Below are 23,781 nucleotides of genomic sequence, written 5' to 3'. Positions count from 1 at the left end.
AATGGCCCAAACATATTTTCAAGATCTTACCAACTAAATCCTTTGTAGTGCAGTAGATAACAAAATGCCCGGGAGACCATTGAAAACGTCAGATGTCCAACAGATAGAACAAAGGACATTTTAGAAGCCTGTTTGCACACACTGCAGATAAGAACAGAATGTATCACATACTGATGAATTTACATCTATTAAAACAAAGACGCTGTCTGGATATGTTCTGATTATTTGAGACTATAATCAAATGGGTTCTGTTTAGCCCAGGAGCCTAGATTTAAAACTATTCAATGTTTGCAGCAGAAAGCAGTATACATAAGCCTGGTTTGGTTGGTCACATCTGGTCTGGGTCAAGATTTCTGGGACTTCAGAAACTGGTACCAACATGACTAATGATTTAGAACAGGCTTTTATTTCTACTTGAGTACAGGCTTAGTTTAATTTCCTGCTGTCTCAAGAGGTTTTGACGACTTCAAAGACACATCATCCTCCTAAATATGATGATTCTGTTCTATAACGGTGTCATTTCCTGTATGTCTCTTACTATCTTGCGGTTGGGTAAGGAAGTTTTGACTGTTCTGTACTGAATACTGTCAATCACGGCTACTGGACTAATCTGAACATAGATAGAGCTGTAAGGTTGCCATCTAGTGCCCTGCTCTTAAACTAAGAATACTATATGTCTGTGTTTGTTTTTGTGAGATTTTCAGTGGGTGATAAGAAGAGAAAGCTAAACAGAAAGAGACAGACAAGACCCAGCTTCAAAACAAACATCAATATTGATAATTCCAACATTCTTGCTGTTATTTCCATAACAGTTGATCTACATTGCAGCTGTACTTCCCACTCTCTCCCCCACTTATGTCTCTATACACCTAAAAAAGCAAATGACCAATAAAATAAAAACAAAGCACAAACAGGAGAAATACGTAGGTGTGAACAATGCACAACTGACACAGGTTCTAAACATACTTGAATCGTACTTGCAAAAACCGTGCAACAAATCCCAGTGTTTTATTCATTCAAAATCTAAAATCTGCAAACAGTTTTTTCCTGTGAAAGCACAATGGAAAAACATATTATATACTGTATATAACCCTTCTCACTCTCTGAATTCCACCATAATAAACTGTACTGAGATCCTAAACCTCATCCAACCTCAATCAATCTGGCCAAATAAGCAACATGCAAACTCCAAATCTCAGCTGTGGCTGAAGCCAAGAGCACACATGTTTCCCTTTAGAATAAGTTCTTGGCATTTACCGATCAGGTCTGCAAATATTTCTTATTCACAGCAGTGCCATATTTGATTTTTGACATGAAAGAAAATGAGGCTGTGAGAAATAGACACGCAGACTCTTCAATGGCATGCACAGAATAAAGCATTATAAAGCTCCTAGATCGCTTCACATTTATATGTTTTCTGGAGTATTTTTTTATCTTCTGAAATTTTTGGAAAGATTTTATTTTATTTTATTTTTTTATATAGTAGGTAGCTGCAAGCTAGCTAGCTATCCAGCTAAAATTAATTTGTTGTGTACCAAACAAGACAGCACTGACAATGCAATACAGCTATCAACTTTACACAACAACAATTCCGACATCAACACCATTGCTGTTTATTTATGTACTATTTCTTAAATGATTTTTCATGATCCAAAGCACTGTCACATCCGCTAAATTGTTGACACAGGCAAGAAAGTATTTCTTCTTCATGTGATGTTTATTTGTGGTTGGCAATCCAGCTTGTGGTGCACCTACAGAGCTGGAGTGTGGAGCGTCTCAAGAAAGTCTTTCAGTTGAGTCAAAGTCCACTGAAGACTATGAAACTGGCGAAATTTCAATGAAAAGAGATCACACATCTTGATTAAATCCAAAACTGAGTATACTTCTTGAACTTTATATTAAAAGGTAGCTTACCCAGTGGAGTTTACTGCAAACAAACAAGTTGTTTAATTTATTCTTGAGGTCAAACAAACAAGTGGAATCAATTTCCTCCCCATTTAATGGTATGAATTGTATATTGTGATAAATATCGATATCAAACAATATAAAAAACAAACAAACATTGTGATAATATTTTATACCATATTACCCAACCCTACATGGAAGCAACAATAACACCACATCTGTCAGTTGACGGACCAGTCACAGAGATTCTAACCTTTCTCATGTAAGTTACTGTCATATGTCACTTCTTCATTCTCGTTCACATCCCCGTAAAGATCCTTGGAAGCCATTCTCAGCAAGACTTGCAAAAAGACTGGTCACTAACCATTCCTTAGATAAGCCATCCGGTACATCGAAGAGTGCGGCTTTACTTTTTGCAAGTATATTCGTTGTCAAAGTGAATATACTTTCTGCTGTTTTTCATATTGTTTCTATGGATGGCGTGAACTTGCGCGTCAAAGCAGGACCATGTTTAAAGCCATTACAGCTCTTTAAACTTTACGGCACATAGTGGTGTGTGGCAGATCGGACGATCTTGTCACATTAAGGAAAGATCCAGGGATTAACATGGAATTGAGTGTCATGTTGTGGTGAACTGGTTCTGTGTTCTTCATGGCAACCTGCGAGCTCACCGAGCGGCGGAGCAAAGGGGAAGGATCCCTCCCGGCCGTGCGCTTGATGATCAATGATTTCGCCCAAGGATTCCCACTCGCTGTGCATCGCATTTATGGGGGTCAGACATGCGCAAGCTGCACTCAATAATCCTGAGTGTTGCACACACTGTTCTCATTTCGTTCTGCAAATTTTGGTAAGGAGAGTGTGGAACATGGGGCCGAATAATGAGGATTCCTGTTTTTCTCCACAAAACCAGCCACAGGAAGACTGCAGCTTGGGCGATTTTATGGACGAAGTCTCCCCGATCTGCCTCACCTCTTACACTCAGCCCCTTTGATGGGGACAAGGAAGAAAAGGAGGAGGATGACAAGGATGATGGTCTTTTGAAGGATGATGGTGAGGAAGATGGACGATGCCATTCTCCCCGTTCATCTCCTTCCCAGCCAGGCAGCATGATGGACGAATCCCCCTCTCCTGTCCAGGAAGAACTGGACCTTATTGAGGTGTGCAGGAGGGCCAAATTCTTTGTAACAGGTCTTTAGTTCTCTCTGAAGGAGGAAGCAGGAGCCGGGTGAACAATTCACAAGTCTTTACACTTTTCAGAGTTAACACACACACTAATGGCTTTTCAGCACACAGATCACACAGGTCCAGTCATTTCAACTGAACTTTCATGAAGTTTTTCTATTGTAGGCAAACAAGAATGTTTTTTTTGTTTTTGTTTTTTTGTTTTTTGCAAATACGTGTGAAATGTTACATTTAAGTCTTTTTAACCTGTTCGCAAAAAGATTAGATTAGTTCATTGATTCATTCATTCATTGCCCATTTTTGCAAATTATGCTTTTGTGCTAGTAGAAATGACAGTTTTTTATGCTTTAAACAAGGAAAAAGCAGAGTTTATTCACGATCGAGAAAAGTCTCATTTATAAAAATGTGTGTGTTAACAATTCTACAAGATTTCAGCACTTCGGAGTGTTTTTCCCCACAAATGACAACAAAGAATATCTATCATATTGTGAACTGCTGAGCATGACTTTTTATCAAGCTATATAGTCCATATGACATTGTAATACGTTGTTTATCGCTCCATTTTTTTCATAATTCATCCAGCCCATTTTCTTGTTCAACGAGATTGCCGAATTGAACAAACAATTTGCCTCCTCCTCTCATATAGTTGCTCAGCAGATTCTCATTAATGATGAGTGATTCATAGGGCTGGGAATTGATACAGATTTCCCGATTCAATTAGATTCCAATTCACAAGCTCTCGATTAGATTTGATTCCGATTTTGATTCGATTCAATATCAATTCATATGGGTTTATTTCAGTTATAATGTCCCTTTTGCTTACAAATAAAATAAATTATCTCCCAACTAATGCTGTTAATTATACAGGGGACTATTTAACTAGGTACATTAGGAAAATATTAATTTTACTAATTATATTTTATTACTTTTTCATCATTTTGGTCACATTTTGGCTTATTAAAAATTAACAAATAATGTATTCAATCAATAAATAAGATATTATATTTCATATATTATTTTTGTTACATATTTATTGTTAAATTGCATAATTTGTACTATTTACAAGTATTTACACTGATTTATCACATGCTAAAACTGGTACTGTCTCTAACAAAAACGGCATCTCTGTAAACAGTGTCTTTAAGCACAAGTTAAATAGAGAGGACTCTAATGGCTTTACCTCATCTGTACGATGCATGATTAGAATTAATTTTTTTTTTTTTTTTTTTTTTTTTTTTTATTATCAACAACTGACTGTAAAGAACAGAAAGGGTATTAAAAGAGACAGTATTCAATGACAAATGGGTTGCGTGGATCTCGTCTTGGACACACATTACATGGAACAATTTTTACTCTCAACATGCTGTGAAAGGATCTCGCTGCTGAACGCTTCATGACTAAACTATACAATTACTAGTAAGTGAAATGTAAACATTTACCAGCCAGTTGCCAAATATATTCACTTAAGTCGCATAGCACAAATTTGTTTGCGCACTGAGTGAAAGATCGATCTTGGGGTTTAAGAATCGATATCGAGATCGTTCAAATGAAGATTGCGATTAATCGGAAAACAATATTTTTACCCACCCCTACTAATTCGTGCATTTAGTTCACGAACAAGTGTACCAGTACGTTCAGATCCTTCATGAATGAGACGTATCATCTCGTTCAGATTCAAACAACCGACTGGAACCTAAGTGAAGGGGTGTAATTGTTCAGTGTGTGAAACCAGTGAGATGCTCCTTAACTGCCTGCACTCAAATGCTGTTGGCTCACACTACAGTCAATCTTACAGGCATGAAAAGCCACCAAAGAGTCTTGCGCTTCCAGGGCGGGCTGGTCAAAAAATGTGACAGGTATGGTTTTTCCGGCAGGCCGGTCAAAACATTACAGAGGGCCATATTCAGCCCGCAGGCCGTAGACTGGGGACCCCTGCTTTAGCTCATCTATGGCCAAACATGCTACTTTAGTTAGAGAATGCGGTCACTCAGTTATACTGATCACACCGAACTGGCCAGGGAAACTGTGGCTGGCAGATATAATACAACTCTTGTGCTGCCAACCCTGTCCCCTCCCACTACGCAGGACTTGGACTTGCTGCCACAAGTGCGGGGGAAATATTTCAGAAGAGATATGCAGAGAATGAAGAAAGGACCTATGGCAAAGACTAAGGGAGGAGAGACTCCCTTATCACTCCTGTGGTGCTACTGGTGCTCCCAAGATTTGTCACACCCGAGGCATTTTCCCATTGTGAAATCCCTCACTCCTGTTATCAGAGAATCAGGGTTATGTAAGTAACCTAACGTTCCTCTGCTGATGTTTGTGTAAGGGCTGTGCGGTATATTGAATATTCACAAATATATTCGCAATGGTTTTGTTGGCGAAATGAAAACACAAAACACTGTGAACATTAAAATTATTTCAATGCCCTTTTACTTGGCCATTAAGTTCCCTACAGACCGTGCCATTAGACTAGTATCACAAGCTTTCCTTGTCTTGCATTCAGGGTTGGGGAGTAACGAAATAAATGTAACGGGATTACGTATTTAAAATACAAAATATAAGTTACTATATTCCACTTCAGTTACAATTTAAATCATTGGTCATTAGAATACAGTTACATTCAAAAAGCATTTTGATTACTGAAGAGATTACTTTGCATTTTATTGTCATTTGTTTCATTTAATATTTAGTCCTTTCAGATGGAAAACATTTATACATATATGCGATCCAAAGTGCATTTGAACAGCAGTGAAACACTTTCTTATTATGTGTTACATACATACAAGCAGACAGAGAGGTAAGTTTGAAGTAAGTTTGGAGCACAAGAAACAGAAATAAACCTTGTGTAAATTGTCAGCTTTATGCTAAGCTAAAATGGTATTTCTAGCCACTTTACATCCACGTTACCAGGCACGATCATATTTTTTAATCAAGAAAATTCACGTTGGATCATAATTTCTTTTTTCTAGTAAGACCTTTGATATTAGGGAAAAAATCAAATTATTGATAATAATTTTTGTATTGTTTTCCTGTAAAAATATCTAAAGATCAATTTGATTTATCTTGTTTTAGATACAACATTGCATAAGATATTTAGGCTTTTCAGAGAATGTATTTTTGTCTTACTGTATTGAGTGTATTTTGTCTTACTGTACTGGCAGAGTTTTTATAATCAAAACAAGTGAAAAAATCTGCCACTGCTGAAGAAGAAATCAAAAGTATTTAGAATACGTTACTGACCTTGAGTAATCTAACGGAATACGTTATAAATTACATTTTACAGCATGTATTCTTTAATCTGTAGTGGAATACATTTTAAAAGTAACCCTCCCAACCCTGCTTGCATTTATAGAGATGTTTTAAAAATAAATCTGTAAAATCACTTCTGCTGATTTCCATTAATCAGTACAAACTGTCAATTGAATGAATGAATTCAAAACTCTGAATCATGGTTACTGGTGTAACCTCCGTTCCCTGATGGAAGGAACGAGACGTTGGTGTCGATGTAGTGACACTAGGGGTCACTCTTGGGAGCCTGAGACACCTCTGGTCTTTGATAAAAGGCCAATGAAAATTGGCGAGTGGTATTTGCATGCCACTCTCCCGGACATACGGGTATAAAAGGAGCTGGTATGCAACCACTCATTCAGGTTTTACGCTGAGGAGCCGATATAAGATCCGGCCATTTCAGCGGGTAGTTCAGCATTGTGGCAGGAGGGACCAATGTCTCGTTCCCTCCATCAGGGAACGGAGGTTACACCAGTAACCATGACGTTCCCTATCTGTCACTCACTCGACGTTGGTGTCGATGTAGTGACACTAGGGGTCCCTATACAAAAAGCCACAAGGCTGAACGGTGTTACGTGAACTGGCGGTGTGTGGTGGGCAGACTTGCTGTGTGCCTCATAGCCAGCACACCAGGTCAACACGTAACCTCCCCCAACACAGTTATGAGTGTCGAACGGCCCTTTTTGGGGACAAGTCGACTACCCAAAGACAGAGACAGGCTTAACCCAGTCGTGGCCTCTTTTCCCCTTCTCTTTTTCCACTCCCTAAAAAAGAAGGGGGATTATCCGACTGGGCCGCCAGGTCTAGTCGGGGGGTGTCCCTCCCAAGGGGAGGACACTGCGGAGACCACACCTCGCCCCAAGAGAAGGGGGGATATTTTTAAGTGGAAAAATACATCACATGGTCTTTCCAACCAAGTGGAGAGCCTTCAAGGTAGATCCTGCCCAATGGGGGAGGAGTTACTACAAACATGGAGACTGGGGCAGAGGGGCTCTGCCAAGGAAGATGCAGTTTGCCAGCAGGGAAACGAACTAGCGGAAGATATAGATCGCATGGGGTTTAGCCTTACAGGGAACCACCACATGCGAAGCACCTACCCCAGAACAGGGCTCTTAGTTAGCACGGGTACTGGGCTGGCAGTGAGTCTCTCCGAAAACTCGACTGCCACAGGGCTCAGAGGAAGTCAACCAGGGAACAAAAGAAAAACATTTTGAACACTACTGGGAATTAACAGCGCATGTCTTCAGCTTAAAAGGAGGTGGAAGGCGCTATGTGCAAGTGATACACCCGGCCGGCTATCCCGGGCTTATCCGCTTGTGTTGCGTGCCACTACCAGGGACGAAACCGGTTCCACCTGGAGGTTGTAGAACCTTGCAAAGGTGTTGGGTGTTGCCCAGCCCGCTGCTCTGCAAATGTCTGTTAGAGAGGCACCTCTGGCCAGGGCCCAAGAAGCTGCTACACCACGGGTAGAATGGGCTCGTAGCCCTACCGGGGTCGGCATGTTTTGGGCGAGATATGCCATAATTATGGCGTCAACAAGCCAGTGGGCGATCCTCTGCTTGGAGACAGCACTTCCTTTCCGCTGTGCACCAAAGCAGACAAAGAGCTGCTCAGAGATTCTAAAGCTCTGCGTGCGATCCAAATAGATGCGTAAAGTGCGCACCGGACACAGCAACGACAGGGCTGGGTCTGCCTCCTCCTGGGGCAGCGTTTGCAGGTTCACCACCTGGTCCCTAAAAGGAGTGGTGGGAACCTTGGTCTCAGGATCACGTGAGAAAAGCCCGGACTGAACTCCAGGCACGTTTCGCTGACAGAGAACGCTTGCAGGTCACCTACCCTCTTGATGGAAGTGAGCGCAGTCAGGAGGGCAGTCTTCAGGGAGAGTGCCTTAAGCTCGGCTGACTGCAAAGGCTCAAAGGGGGCTCTCTGTAGACCCTGAAGAACTACGGAGAGATCCCATGAGGGAACGAGGGGTGGTCTGGAGGGATTCAGCCTCCTGGCGCCTCTTAGGAACCTGATGATCAGGTCGTGCTTCCCTAAGGACTTACCGTCAACTGCGTCATGGTTTGCTGCTATGGCAGCAATGTACACCTTCAAGGTGGAAGGGGACAGCCTCCCTTACAACTTCTCCTGCAGGAAGGAAAGCACTGATCCGACTGTGCATCTCTGGGGGTCTTCGTGTCGAGAAGAACACCACTTAGTGAATAGACGCCACTTAAAGGCATACAGGCACCTCGTAGAGGGGGCCCTAGTCTGAGTGATCGTGTCTACCACCATGGGTGGTAGGCCACTTAGGTCTTCCACACCCTGTCCAGGGACCAGACATGGAGATTCCAGAGGTCTGGGCGCGGGTGCCAGAGGGTGCCCTGTCCCTGAGAAAGAAGATCCTTCCTCAGGGGAATTTGCTGGGGGGGGGCTGTCGTGAGGAGAGTGAGGTCCGAGAACCACATCTGGGTGGGCCAGTAGGGTGCTACCAGGACGACCTGCTCCTCGTCATCCCTGACCTTGCACAGGGTCTGTGCAAGTAGGCTCACTGGGGGAAACGCATATTTGAGAATGCCAGGGGGCCAGCTGTGTGCCAGCGTGTCTATGCCGAGGGGAGCCTCGGTGAGGGCGTACCAGAGCGGGCAGTGGGAGGATTCTTGGGAGGCGAACAGGTCCACCTGTGCCCGACCGAATCGACTCCAAATCAGCTGGACCACCTGAGGGTGGAGTCTCCACTCTCCCCTGAGGGAAACCTGTCGTGACAGCGCGTCCGCTGTAGTGTTAAAGTTGCCCGGGATGTGAGTGGCTCGCAGCGACTTGAGTTGCTGCTGACTCCGGAGGAGGAGACGGCGGGCGAGTTGTGACATACAGTGGGAGTGCAGACCGCCTTGGCGATTGACATATGCTACCGCTGCCATGCTGTCCGTCTGAACTAGCACGTGCTTGCCCTGGATCAACGGCCGGAACTTCCGCAGGGCGAGCAGAATTGCCAGTAACTCGAGGCAGTTGATGTGCCAACGCAGCCGTGGATCCGTCCAAAGGCCGGTGGCTGCATGCCCGTTGCAAACAGCGCCCCAGCCCGTTTTGGAGGCGTCTGTCGTGACCACGACGCGCCTGGAGACCAGTTCTAGGGGAACACCTGCTCGTAGAAACGAGAGGTTGGTCCAAGGGCTGAAAAGACGGTGACAGACCGACATAATGGCCACGCGGTGTGTCCCGTGGCGCCATGCCCATCTCGGGACTCGAGTCTGGAGCCAGAGCTGAAGCGGCCTCATATGCATCAACCCGAGCGGGGTGGCCACCGCCGAGGATGCCATATGCCCCAGGAGCCTCTGAAAAAGTTTCAGTGGAACCACTGTTTTCTGTTTGAACGCCTTCAAACAGGCCAGCACCGACTGGGCGTGCTCGTTCGTAAGGCGCGCCGTCAGGGAGACTGAGTCCAACTCCAAACCGAGAAAAGAGATGCTCTGAACTGGGAGGAGCTTGCTCTTTTCCCAGTTGACCCGAAGCCCTAGTCGGCTGAGGTGTGAGAGCACCAGGTCCCTGTGTGCGCATAACACGTCTCGAGAGTGAGCAAAGATTAGCCAGTCGTCGAGATAGTTAAGAATGCGAATGCCGACCTCCCTTAATGGGGCAAGGGCAGCCTCTGCGATCTTCGTAAAGATGCGAGGAGACAAGGACAGGCTGAAAGGGAGGACTTTGTACTGATACGCCTGACCCTCGAACGAGAACCGCAGGAAGGGTTTGTGTCGAGGAAGGATCGAGACGTGAAAGTACGTGTCCTTCAGGTCTACCGCCGCAAACCAATCTTGATGCCGGACGCTCGCTAGAATGCGTCTTTGAATCAGCATCTTGAACGGGAGTCTGTGTAAAGCCCGGTTCAATACTCGCAGGTCCAAGATTGGCCGCAACCCACCGCCTTTTTTCGGTACGATGAAGTAGGGGCTGTAAAACCCTTTCTTCATCTCGGCTGGAGGGACAGGTTCTATCGCGCCCTTCCGTAGGAGGGTAGCGATCTCCACGTGCAGGGTTACAGCGTTTTCGCCTTTGACCAAGGTGAAGTGAATACTGCTGAACCTGGGCGGGCGCCTGGCGAACTGAATCACGTAGCCGAGTCGGACGTCCGGACCAATCACCGCGATGGATTGGGAAGCGCAAGCCATGCGTCCAAATTCCGTGCGAGTGACCAAGGGGACAACATCGTCGGACGTACCGGCAGGTGAGGCCTCGCGGCGGGGCGGAGCGCGAGGTGCCACAGAACGTCATGGCCGTGCTGAGTCTAGGGACATTGAAGCACTTACCTGGCTCCTTGTGACCACCCCCGGAACAGCCTGGGATGGGGGAGGAATAGGTCTGTCCTCGTGACCCGTGAAGGCTGTCACATCGGGGGTGGATTTGTGCCACAGCTGGGTGCTCAGGGGCGGAAAGGGCATCGCTGGAGCGCCAATCCTGCAAGAAAAAGCCCGTGGACGGTAGTCGTGGTGACGACTGTACACACCAGGTATGTGACCCAGGGAGGAAGGAAGCCGCTCTTTTGCTGAACCGTTGGGTACGGCAGCCACTTGGGCGTGCAGTGAAATCAAACAAAAAGGCAACAAAAGATTTTCCACCCGGCCCTCCACCGGGAGATGGAGTGGTCTTTCTACCAGCTCCACGTGAGTGGGTTCCCTCGTCCCTGGGTTGCCTATCTCAGGGGTGCTTCGAGGACCTCCGTGGGTTCTTCGGTGCCAGCTGTGAGACGGGTGGCGTCGGCTTCCTGCGGTGGGCTCCACGCCGGGGCCGGGCTGGAGGGGCGGGCTGCGGCGGAGCCGGTGCAGTCACCGCAGGGGGATGCTCTTGGCGACGAGCAGACGGGGTGCGGGGTCTTGAGCTGCGCTGGGGCAGGATGTGCCGGATTGCTTCCATCTGCTGCTTTACCGTCGAGAACTGCTGGGCAAAGTCCTCAACGGTGTCGCCGAATAGGCCCACCTGGGAAATGGGGGCAGCAAGGAACCGTGTCCTGTCGGCCTCACCCATCTCGACCAGGTTGAGCCACAGGTGGCGCTCCTGGACCACTAGTGTGGCCATCGTCCGCCCGAGAGACCGCGCCATGACCTTCGTCGCCTGGAGGGCAAGGTCGGTCGCCGAGCGCAGTTCCTGCATCAATTCTGGGGCGGAACTACCCTCGTGCAGTTCTTTCAGCGCCTTGGCTTGGTGGACCTGCAGGAGAGCCATGGCGTGCAGGGCAGAGGCGGCTTGACCAGCAGCGCTGTAGGCCTTAGCCGTCAGGGATGACATGAGCCTACAGGGCTTGGACGGGAGCTTAGGGAGTCCACGCCAGGTGGCGGCGCTCTGCGGGCATAAGTGCACCGCGAGCGCTTTATCCACCGGGGGAATCGACGTATAGCCCCTGGCCGCCCCGCCATCGAGGGTAGTGAGAGCGGGGGAACTGCAGAGTCGGGGTCGGGCAGTAAAAGGTGCCTCCCACGACTTCGTCAGCTCCTCATGCACCTCCGGGAAGAATGGCACTGGAGCGGGGCGCGGCTGTTTTGAGCGGCGCTCAAAACAGCCGCAACGAAACTTACGAAAGCAAGCCACGACCGCAACGTTGCCATGGTCATGTTCTCGCAGTGAGAACATGAACCATTCACAAACGCTGCCTCCGTGTGGGTCGCGCCCAGACATGAAAGACAGCGATCATGACCATCCGAAGTTGAGAGAAAACGACCACAACCAGGAATAACACACGATCGGAAAGGCATCTTTAGAAATACGCGTCTTTAAAAAGACGTTCCGTGTGTGTGCTCTTTTAGAGAAATATACTCTTTTAGAGGGGAAAAACGCTCTTTCAGAAGATATACTCTCTAGTTTTTCTGCCGAAGCGCCCAGGGGCGTTCTCTGCAGTGCACCAGTGCAGAGAAGGGAGAAGCCACTGAAATGCGCCATCAGATCCAGCAGAGGTGAATGAACAGTGCTATTCAGCTCAATGAGCATGACCGTTCGGCTCCGAAGAGAAAATCTGAATGAGTGGTTGCATACCAGCTCCTTTTATACCCGTATGTCCGGGGGAGTGGCATGCAAATACCACTCGCCAATTTTCACTGGCCTTTTATCAAAGACCAGAGGTGTCTCGGGCTCCCAAGAGTGACCCCTAGTGTCACTACATTGACACCAACGTCGAGTGAGTGACAGATAGGGAAATTGGCTTTTTGGCTGAAATGACCAGGGTTCCCACCCTTTTTGACCAATTAATTTCCATTACTTTTCTGGTTGTTTCTGATGCTTCTGATGTTCTGATATTTCTGATTTTAAATGACAGATTGACTAATGAATCATTTTGACCGATTTGCGATTGACTGACAAATTAAACTAAAATTTCCTTGCTCACAAATCAGATGTCCTTATGGCTTGCGAGCAAGTTTTACTCTACACAAACTCTAGACAAGAGTACTATCTAGGCGACTCTGTATTTTAGAGCAGAGAGAAACAAGAAAAAATATTAAATTCACTGTAGAAATTTTCATGACTTTTACATGACTTTTAAGATTTTATTAATTTCCATGACTTTTCCAGGCCTGAAAAACACTATATTAAAATATTTTGATATTTCCAGGTTTTCTATGACTGTGGGAACCATGAATGATGGTTGCTCTGATTGAAAAGAAAACACTTATTTTTCAGAGCAAACATAAATATTGACATATATGTCAAATATTGTCAAAATGCTAAAAAATATTGAGATTGTTTTTAGCTATATTTCCCAGCCCTATGAGTGTGTGTATGTGTGCAAGACAGAATATAGGACAGGTGTTGGAGTGAGGGTTACTTACTTCTGTGCTTCTGAGTGGGTTGCCAAGGTAGTGATTTTCAGAATCACATCTGCAGTACATGAACAGGAAAAAACAATTAGCTTATAAATATTATGCACAGAAACATACAAAGTTACCGTAGACTTTGTCAGTTTGAACCAGTCTGGCCATTCTCTGTTGACCTCTCTCATCAACATGGTTTTCTGTCTGTAGAACTGCCCCTCACTGGATTTTTTTTTTTGTTTGTTTTTTTTTTTTTTGGCACCATTCGGAGTAAATTCTAGAGACTGTTGTGTGTGAAAATCCCAGGAGATCAGCAGTTACAGAAATACTCAAACCAGCCCATCTGGCACCAACTAGATAGAAGGACTGTGGTGCTAAAAACAAAAAACCATACAGTGAAGGGCAGTTCTGCAGATTGAAATGCCTTGTTGATGAGAGAGGTCAACAGAGAATGGCCAGACTGGTTCGAACTGACAAAGTCTACGGTAACTCAGATAAGCGCTTTGTACAATTGTGGTGAGAAGTATATCATCTCAGAATGCTATTCTGAGATGCGGGTTGGCGCTGTTTTGGCAGCACGAGGGGGACCAACACAATATTAGGCAGGTGGTTTTAATGTTGTGGCTGATCGGTGTATGTATATACAGTATATATATATATATATATATATATATATATATATATATATATATATATATATATATATATATATAACATACACTATATATTATTTTTTTATTTTATTTTTATTTATTGATTTACTATGTGCGTGGTCAATAGAGGTTAGACTGCATCTGTTTAACTTAATAAAGAATATCTCCCAAAGCTGTAACCCGCAATTACTCTAACACGATAACCCATGAAATCAAAATTGGAGTTTTGTGGCTTTTAGTCCATGTTTATTACCTTTCACTCAATATACTAGTGTTTTCCTAAAAGTTGAAAAAAGTGACCTTTAGCAGATTTATGCATTTAAAACTAAGTCTTTCTCTTCCAGGAAAATGGACAAAAATGTTGTAGATTCATTATACACTACACACATAATTTTGTCCAATCAAATGCTCTCTTAAATGAGAATGTTCCACCCCTTATTACCACCTGCAACAGGCAAGAATGTTTTAATTCATGGTTCATGGCTATGATGTAACTAAATCCTATTGGCTATTTAAAGCTGCACTACGAACTTTGTGCTCTCTGATGACATCTGTGGTTAAAACCTAAAATTCCAAGCAACTTGCTGAGGAACATTTTATGTCAGTTGTGATTTGCCTCTGCTCTTCTTTGTGAATTAATTTTATGGTTTGTGGACTGTGGAGCAAAAGTCATGATGTGCTATTTTCATATTGATATTATTTTATTAAGATATTACTTACTTTTAGGAAGATGAACAACACTCTTAATTACATATTTAATTATTCAAGTGTTTTAACCACTACATATTAATGTTTGTATTGTACTACACTTTTTAATTTAAGAGGTGAAATTCGTGATACTGCTGATATGAGTTCAGCTGAAGACACTTTTTTATATTACAATCTACAGCCTCTGTGGACAATGCAAGTAATCCATTATACTACAATAGTAGGCCTATGCACTTCAAACAATAAGAAGGTAATATAAAAATGCAAAATTTGGCTTCAATAATGAAGAGGATGAAATACATTTTATTGACCATGAAAATAATATGTAGAAATATGCAATTTAACAATTACAATAATAAACATTCTTTGGAAGTTATAATAGAGAGATGGTTACACACTAAACAAATTAATATACATTCCTGTGCTATGAAAACGTTATATCATAAACAACGATTTTGCACCAAATCCGACCTGATCCAAACCTGATCATTATTGTAGGCTTACTGTGGTGAATCGGGGACAAAGACAGTGTTTTGAACATGTGAAGAAATCTTACATAGTGCAGCTTTAAAAAAGAAAAGAAATGAGTTTTGATATGTGCTGCCTAAACTTTGTTTTAATAGAAAAATATGTTGACACAGGAAAGAAAACTGCACTTGTACTGCATGGGTCTTTATGCTCCCAGATGTACAGGAAGTCTCTGTCTACAGAGAAGTTCTAATATCAAGTGTATAGGTGCAATTAAGCCTTTGTGAAAAAAACATTTCATTTACTGGGCATTTATGAGATCCTCATATTCAATCAGGACTCTAAGAGACAGCTGTACTAACACTGATTGAGTGGGGAAAAGATTAATTGAAGGACAAAGAGATTGCCTGTGTGAAGAATACAGTGGCATGTCTGAATAAGTTAAATGCAAACACTCATTACTGCCATGTAAACACTGAGAGTGTTTGTTATTCACCTCATGCTATACATCCGGTGAGTTCATGTGTGTGGATTTAAAACACAATAAATACACAGACTGATGGAAGGACCAGCAAGAAAAACATGCCTGATTAATCACTAAATTGCTCTTTGAAGTGGAGAACTTGTTTGACAGGGCAGAGGGCCTGAGAAAGAGTTGTTTTGACCAAAAATGTTGCAGGGTGGTTACATGAGTCTGAATCCGGTTCTGGTCATTTCTCGATCCCAAGAACCTCTACTGCCTTATTGTTTTCTGCATCTTCTCAACAGTCCTATCTATTGAAGGGGTCATATCATATAGTTTGTTTGATATGACTATTTTTCACCTAATTTCTCACACTTAGATAAGCTGTTTGATTTTTGTTTTTTTGCTGCTGTGCCTTGAAGGCTACTATGTAAATGATTTTTTTCACATTTCAAATTAGATATAGCATGTGGTTGCATTTACACACTTACAAGGAACTCTGGTGTTCATCCGTAATTCACAGAACCACAGTTACATATGTAACTAGAGTACTGTTTCATTCCTCCTGACCACCAGAGGCAGTACTAAGCACTAGTGGATGAAACATACCAACACAATCATGAGGAATGTCACCCACCTGAAATCATCAAGGTTGCTCCAGAACAACTGCAGAGCTCACAGCATGGGAAGCAGCCACATTAACCTTATAGAACTGTGCAAAGGTGCATGGAGAAGGCCAGGTAGCAGCTGCACAGATATCTGCCAAGGAAACTCCCCGAAAAGCAGCCCAAGACAAAGAGACAGCCCTGGTAGAATGGAAAGTAGCACCCTCTGGTAAGGGTTGTTGAGCCTTATCATATGCCAATTTGATCACCTCCACAATCCAGCGCGACAGTCTTTATTTGGACAAAGGTGCACCCCTACGCACACCACCGTGACAGACAAATAACTGATCCATCTGCCTTAATGAAGCAGTAGAATTGACATAAAACCTTAAAGCCCTTACAGGACACAGTAGATGAGCCCTCATATCAGTATTGGATTGAGATGAGAGCAGCTGAAAAGCAGACAGATTAATGGACTGATTCATAAATTGCAGCAAAAGGACTTTTGGAAGAAAGGTCAGATTAGGACGAAGAATGACCCTTGAATCCTCTGGCAACCAGCGTAAAAACAACTCACTCACAGACAGCACATGGAGCTCACCAACACATTTAGTGGAAGCAACAGCCAGCAGAAACGCTGCTTTCAAAGACATTCACTTAAGATCTGCACCAATCAATGGTTCGAATGTTGGTGCACTAAGAATTCTAGCACAAGTTGCAAGTCCCACACATAAAAAGGGTTAACACGAACAGGCTTTAAACGCCTTGCTCCCTTCAGAAAATTGCAAACAAGGCTATGAGACCCCAAAGTGGAACCACCAACTGGGGCATGATGTGCAGATATGGCAGCGACATACACCTTAAAATTAGAAACAGCTTTGTCGTCATCCAATAGATGTTGCAAGAAGCTCCAGACCTTTGGTACAGTATAGTGGACAGGATCAAATCCCTGATCCCCACACCATGAAGAGAATATTCTCCAATGAGCAGCATAAAGCTGTCATGCTGAAGTAACTCTGGCATTATCAATGGTATGGACTACTGCCAGCTCACAATTCATTAATAGTGGATTGGGCCCAGTGGCCAAACCCAAAGCTGAAGATGAACCGGATCCGGGTACCAAACACACCCGTTCATCTAGGAGAGAAGATCCCTCCTGGTGGGAAGCTGCCATGATTCACCCTCTAGCAGACTCAGAAGTAGATGAAACCATGGCCTGGCCGGCCATCTAGGTGCCACTAGAAGTACCCTGTACTTGCATAGGGATATCCTGTGTAATGTCTCCCACAGCAGTAGAAAAACAGGGAACACATACAACAGGCAGTTCGGCCACTCGTGAGCCAACACATCCTGTCCCAATGGGCTGGACTTCTCGGTCCTAACGAACTACCAACAGCAATGAGTGATCAAGTCTGATCCAAACAGATCCACCTCTGCCTCACTGTACCACTGCCAGATCAACTGCACAACATCCAGGTGAAGCCTCCATTCCGCCGGTTGCAGCAGATCCCTGGATCGAACATCTGCCACCTGATTGTTCGATCCTGGGAGATTAACTGCTCTCAATGATGCCAGTCGGTACTGAGACCATATGAGGATCCTGCGAGTTAGCTGTAAAGACTCGAGAGACCTGATGCTGCCCTGATAATTTAGATGAAAAACCGTCGATGTGTTGTCGGATCGGACAAGCACATGGCAGCCTACAAGGACTAGTAAGAAATGCTGTAGTGCTAGATACACTGCCTTCAGTTCGAGAATATTGATATGCTCCAAGGCCTCTGTTGGCAACCAACGACCACCAATTCCCCTCTGGTTCCATGTTGACCCCATCCCGAAAGCGAATCATTGGTTGTGATTACTTCCTGACGAGAAGGAACAACCCCCAGGGACACCCCGGCTATCAAAAATGCCAACCGATTCCAAGGTTTCAGTGCACGGACAAAAGAAGGAGAGACAACAATCAGGGCCTGAGGTGGAGCAAACCTAATGGAACCATTGAGGTGGCAGCCACCAGCATCCCCATTAGCTGTAGAAGGACACCATAAGGAAGTTTTGCCCCCAGTCAGAATCAAGAATCAAGTGAGTAGATGATGAATCCTGTCTGTCTGAGCATGTGACATCACAAGAGAATCCAGTGTCATTCCAATAAAGGTTATGGACTGCACTGAAAACAAACAACTCTTTGTTTCGTTCACAGTGAGGCCAAGCTTCTGAATGTGCTCAAGCAATATCCTGGTGTTGCGTAGAGCATGCACAAAGCAACCAATCGTCTAAATAGGGCAGAATACTCATGTCCTTGGACCAAAGAGGAGACAGGGCTGCACTCAGGCATCTTGTAAACACGAGGAGCCAGAGACAGACCGAACGATAGGACTTTGAACTGAATGTTGAACTTGATCCTGGAAGCTGAATCATAGAAGCTCAAGGTGCGTTGGAGCAGCTCTTTGTCTCTTTTGGAGGTCAGCAGAAGAGGAAAGTTGTCTCCAAGTAGAGGCTGGCCCATTGGATTGTGGATGCCATTTTCCTCGCATACCAATCGCAGGACTTGAGTACCTGGACTGTATCTCAGTTAATCAGAGACAGTTTGCAGAGACGGACCACTGGTATTAAAATGAATATGAGAAATTTGAACGGCAAACAAATGTAGAAAAGGAAGTCTCGCCTCTCAGGTAAAGAGCCAATTATCTTTTAGATACAGACATCGCCTATCAGTCAACTCGAGAACGCGCTTGCACATTAGCTGAGCTAGCCTAAAAAATAGTGTTTTTTAGCATGATCTGGGCTAAAGGAGGAAAATTTATGATACCATTGTTGACAGATTTTACTGCTGATTTGAAATTTGTTCTTTGATGGTAATCTTGACAAACCATTTTCGAGATTTGAGTCTTTCCCCATTCAACTAAATAGGAGTTGTACTTTTATGTCATTTGTTTACATTGTAATTAGCTGCCCAGCCTGCCCGAAAGCGGCTCACAATACCACAAAAATGGTATGATGACTGCAGTTATTACTCTCTCTCTCTCTCTCTCTCTCTCTCTCTCTCTCTCTCTCTCAAAAAAGTGCAATAGTGCCCACCCACTTTTTCAGCTGTGCAACAAATAATAATTGTGCTACGAGTACCCAGGTGATGTGTTTCTTAAACCAAAAAACAGAATGTGTAATCTTGGACACTTCATGCAAGCAACAGACATAGCTTGCCTTAAGAAAGCGGAAGGGGCAGAGTTACCTGGCCGCAATGCTGGCTTGACAAAACAATTGTAATTAATGGTGAATGTGGACACTAGTGAAACTTGTTAAAGGGATAGTTCATACAAAAATATTAACCCTCATGCCATCTCAGATGTGTTTGACTCTCTTCTGCTGAACACAAACGAAGATTTTTAGAAGAATATCTCAGCTCTGTAGGTCCATACAATGCAAATGAATGGTGATAAGACCATTGTAGCTCCAAAAATCCCATAAAGGAAACATATAAGTAATCCATATGACTCCAGTGGCAATATAATAGGTGTGGGTAAGAAACAGATCAAAATGTAAGTCCTTTTTTCACTCTAAATCTCCACTTTCCACTCCACTTGGTGTTTTGGTCATTTTCTCTTTTCAAGTATTCAACAAATAAGTCATACCGGTTTTTAAGTACTCAAGTTATGTTCGGTGTATCTGTTAAAAAGGGAGAACACACCCTGGTTGAATGGCCTCTAATCTCTCCAGAGTCTGTGCTGGTCTAAAAATCAACGTAAAATGTGTTGAAGCAAATTGCTGTCTGTTGGAATGCAAGGTAACATTGAAAATTATACCCAGGGTTCACAAACTTTTTCATCAATGACTTTTCATGACCTTTCCAGTTTTTCAGGATTACTGAATAAGGACATAGAATATATTTTCATAAAATATCATAATTAAAATGTGGACCATGTTGTTCAGTGGCTGTATGCTCACTGGATCCATGAAAATAACAGAAATTAAAGCGTTTAGATCTCAGAAAAGCAATGAACACAGCAGTGTCGCGAGATGGCTGGTTACTTGCGGTACTAACAACTGTAGAAAACATCTTAACTCTGAAATCAGTTTTTGCCAACTAATTGTAAGTTTGTTAGGTAGAGTTTAGCTGGCTAGTTAGGTCAGAGTATTTCTTTACGGGCTAAAAGTAACTATAGATTGCTCCCATTATAATGACTGAAGTTGGGCAAGTGATTTACATTTAGCAGACGGTTTTATCCAAAATAACTTACAAATAAAGAACATAAGCAATTTGTCACACAAAAGTCAGCATTATCTGCAGTACTGCACTGCCAAAAGTAGCTGGAGTAGTATAAAAGTTACAGCAGAAGAAAGCAACAGACAAAGTTATTTATTTATTTTTTTTTACAATTAACAAAGATCCTTACCTTGTCTGCAAGTCACATGCTTGCAGCTTTGTAGGACCTCATGGGCCGAAGAATTTTCTAGGCTCCAAATTAGTCATGAGACATCCTCTCTGATCAGTATTCTGTAAACAGCAGCTAAAAAAGAAGTCCCTCTTCTTCATTCATTAAGTAACACACAAACACTTAAAATTTAGACATGTCCTGTGTCACATGACTATCGTCACTGGTTCAAGACATAAAGATTGAACAGGCTGGGAACTGTTGAACTTCTCTTTAGGAGCACAAACTAATGCTCATAACTTGAAATGTACAAATGAAATTTGTATGTGTATACAAGTGTATCTCAGGACATCTCATCTTAATCTAGGAACTTTGACACAAACGCAAAACTTACTGTAATGTAATTCTATCCTGCACCTAATCTGCCAAAGTGCCTAGAACGCTCATTCAACCTTTAACCTAATCATAATCCTGACAATTATGTTTTTCATAATGTGTAATGTATTATTCGTCTTTAAAACTAACATACTAATTGGTAGGAAGTTTTATCATGCATTATAACTAAATGATAATTGTAATTTAATAAGATGGTATGTCATGTTTAATATGGAAATGATTGCTTGCTTATGTAGATAATGTTGATGTTAACAGATGTCATGTCTCTTGCACCGTTTTCAAGATATAAATGTTCATGATTAAACCGTACTATTTCGAGCAAGAATTGTCAAGAATCCTTCACACAAAGGATTGTAAATCAACTTTGAAAAGGACAGACAAAGTGACCATGTGACTCTGAAACGTCCCTTCTGATTGGCTCAGGACACCTTTGGGGTGCGGCCAATTTCAGCTCAAGACTTTCCTACAAGGAGGAGGTCTCTCTCTTCTTCATGTCTCTTCCTCTGCAGCTCTGCATCCTCCATGCTCTTGTCCTTGTGGCTCGCAGCCTCGCCCTGGCATCTCTCAAGTTCCATACCATGTAGAAGTCCACGAATGCTCGGACGCCAAGATCTGACAAAGCCCTTCTCTTCTCTGTGCTACGACACACACACGCCTCATCATCCATCGACGCAACAGACATCCACGATCTAACAGAGGTCCAAGACATCGACAGAACGAACTTTCTACAAAGAGCCAAAGAACTAAGCAACGCGAGGAAACGCAAATACATCTCCAGACTTTTGCTGAAAGTGCTGGTGTATTTTTTTTAAATACTTTGGGTTATCTGATTGCAAATCGATTTATACTCAAAGAAATGGTTCTTAAGGCACTGTCTACAGACTCTATAAAGTTCATTTTCTCTGTACTGATAATTTCTTTCACATACTGTCACTTTACTCACCAACCTCTTTCATGTTTGTATGTGTTAGATTAGTTTTCATGTTTAGATTAGCAATAAAGTCTTGTTTGTATTCAAAGATAATATTTTGATAAATAATCTCGTCACTTGATTTTTCAAAGATCCAAGCCTGAAGCTACACCGAAAATATGTGTGATTTTATTTTCAATAAGCCATAAGAATAATATTACTCCAATAAGTGAATTAATCATAATTCCCTTATTAAAGCTAATTCCTTACCATAGAAATTGTGAGCGGATACAACGAGACGTTGTATTATGATTTTAATGGTGGAGAATTTTATTCAGACAAATAATCTAATTATTTGTCATTTATTTTTCTTATAATGGTTGTCAAACGTGGCTAATTCCATTATAAATTTCCCTACATAATGATGGAGGTGTGTGGCACTTTAATCCGTACCGTGTACATCTACATTAACCGAAATTCCTACAGCTTTAACAGTTTCATAGATTATAATAGGAGCGATCTAATATTCCCGAACTTTTCCGCAGGAAATAATTGTCAGCATCTAAACTACGATACACTTTCCTCTCCTCTCTCGCGTAGCCACGCTCACTATCAACAACATGTCTGGATAAGTCACTTCAGGTAAACATTTGATGTTCTTTGAAAAAATGTGTTAACTCAAAGCCTTATGTAAAAGATCCAGAAATGACACCTTATTTATTTTCAGTTTTTGCACATATCTTGTTTGTTCTGTTTTTGCTAGACTCTAGAGTATGCGCTAGTTATTTTATTTTGACAGTTTTGGGTTATAAAAATGCAGCTACTGAAAATACTTCAGGATACAGTAGCATTTTAATTCCTTTGTTATTGTTTACATGCTTCAAATAGTCTATAGAAATTTCCATGAATACCATGTTTAACCAAGGCTTTTCCATGACTTTATTAATTTCTTAATGTCCATGTGTAACAATGGCTGGCAGTAACAATGACAGGCAGACAAAGACGAGATGATGTGAAGAACCCAAATGCAGTTTTATACAAACGTGAAATCCAAAAACAATAAATCCAAACGCGAACAAAACATAAACATGAACTTGACTTGACTTGACATGAAATGAAATGACGTACACCAACAATTTTACATTAACAATACCTGACAACAGACAAAGGCAAACATGAGGGTATAAATACATGGACAAGTGTAACAAGACAACCAATGAACAGACAGGACTATAAACAAGATAGCAAGACAATAAAACCAATGAAAACTAGACACATGAACATGGAGGGAAACAGAATGATCACATGACTTGACATGGAAACAGGGAATCACATGACATGGCAGGGAAACAGGAAATAACATGACATGGAACACGTGACTACAAATCAGGAACTAAACTTCCAAAATAAAAGACATTAACACAAAACATGAACAAAAACTCATAAAACCATGACATATTCCCCCCACTAGGGGCAGCTCCTGATGGCCCAAAACAAAAACACAGAGTTCAAGAGGGAAATGGGGGGGACCGTGGTGACTTGACGCGGTTACATGGCATGACATGGTAACATGGTACGGCAGGATCCTTACTTGGCCGTGGTAGGCGTGGATGCTGACTCATTGGCCGTGGCAGGCGTGAGCACTGGACCGTGGAGCAGAGGCAGGCAAGGACAGTGGAGCAGAGGTGGGCCAGGACAGAGGAGCAGAGGCGGGCCAGGACAGTGGAGCAGAGGTGGGCCTGGACCGTGGAGCAAAGGCTTGCTTGTGACATGGCATGGAGCAGTCTGGGGCTTGGCTGAGACATGACTTGGAGCAGACTGAAGCTTGGCTGTGACATGGCATGGAGCAAACTGAGGTTCGGCTGTGACATGGCGTGAAGTAGACTGAGGCATTATTATGACAGGCTCAGGCATTGCTGTGACATGGCATGGAGCAGGCTGAGGCATTGCTGTGACATGGCATGGAGCAGGCTGAGGCATGCTGTGTCATGGCGTGGAGCAGGCTGAGGCGTGGCTGTGACATGGCATGGAGCAGACTCTGGCATGGCTGTGACATG

At 43.2% G+C, this 23,781-nt stretch overlaps 1 pseudogene; it reads right to left on the bottom strand.

Annotated features, from left to right (window-relative positions):
* LOC127414331 (attractin-like protein 1) overlaps positions 1-23,781 on the bottom strand; it is a 491,512-nt pseudogene that overhangs the window by 294,884 nt on the left and 172,847 nt on the right.

The sequence above is a fragment of the Myxocyprinus asiaticus genome, chromosome 23, assembly GCF_019703515.2.
Source record: "Myxocyprinus asiaticus isolate MX2 ecotype Aquarium Trade chromosome 23, UBuf_Myxa_2, whole genome shotgun sequence".
Taxonomy (NCBI): domain Eukaryota; kingdom Metazoa; phylum Chordata; class Actinopteri; order Cypriniformes; family Catostomidae; genus Myxocyprinus; species Myxocyprinus asiaticus.
This window is presented reverse-complemented; position numbering and strand designations above follow the sequence as displayed.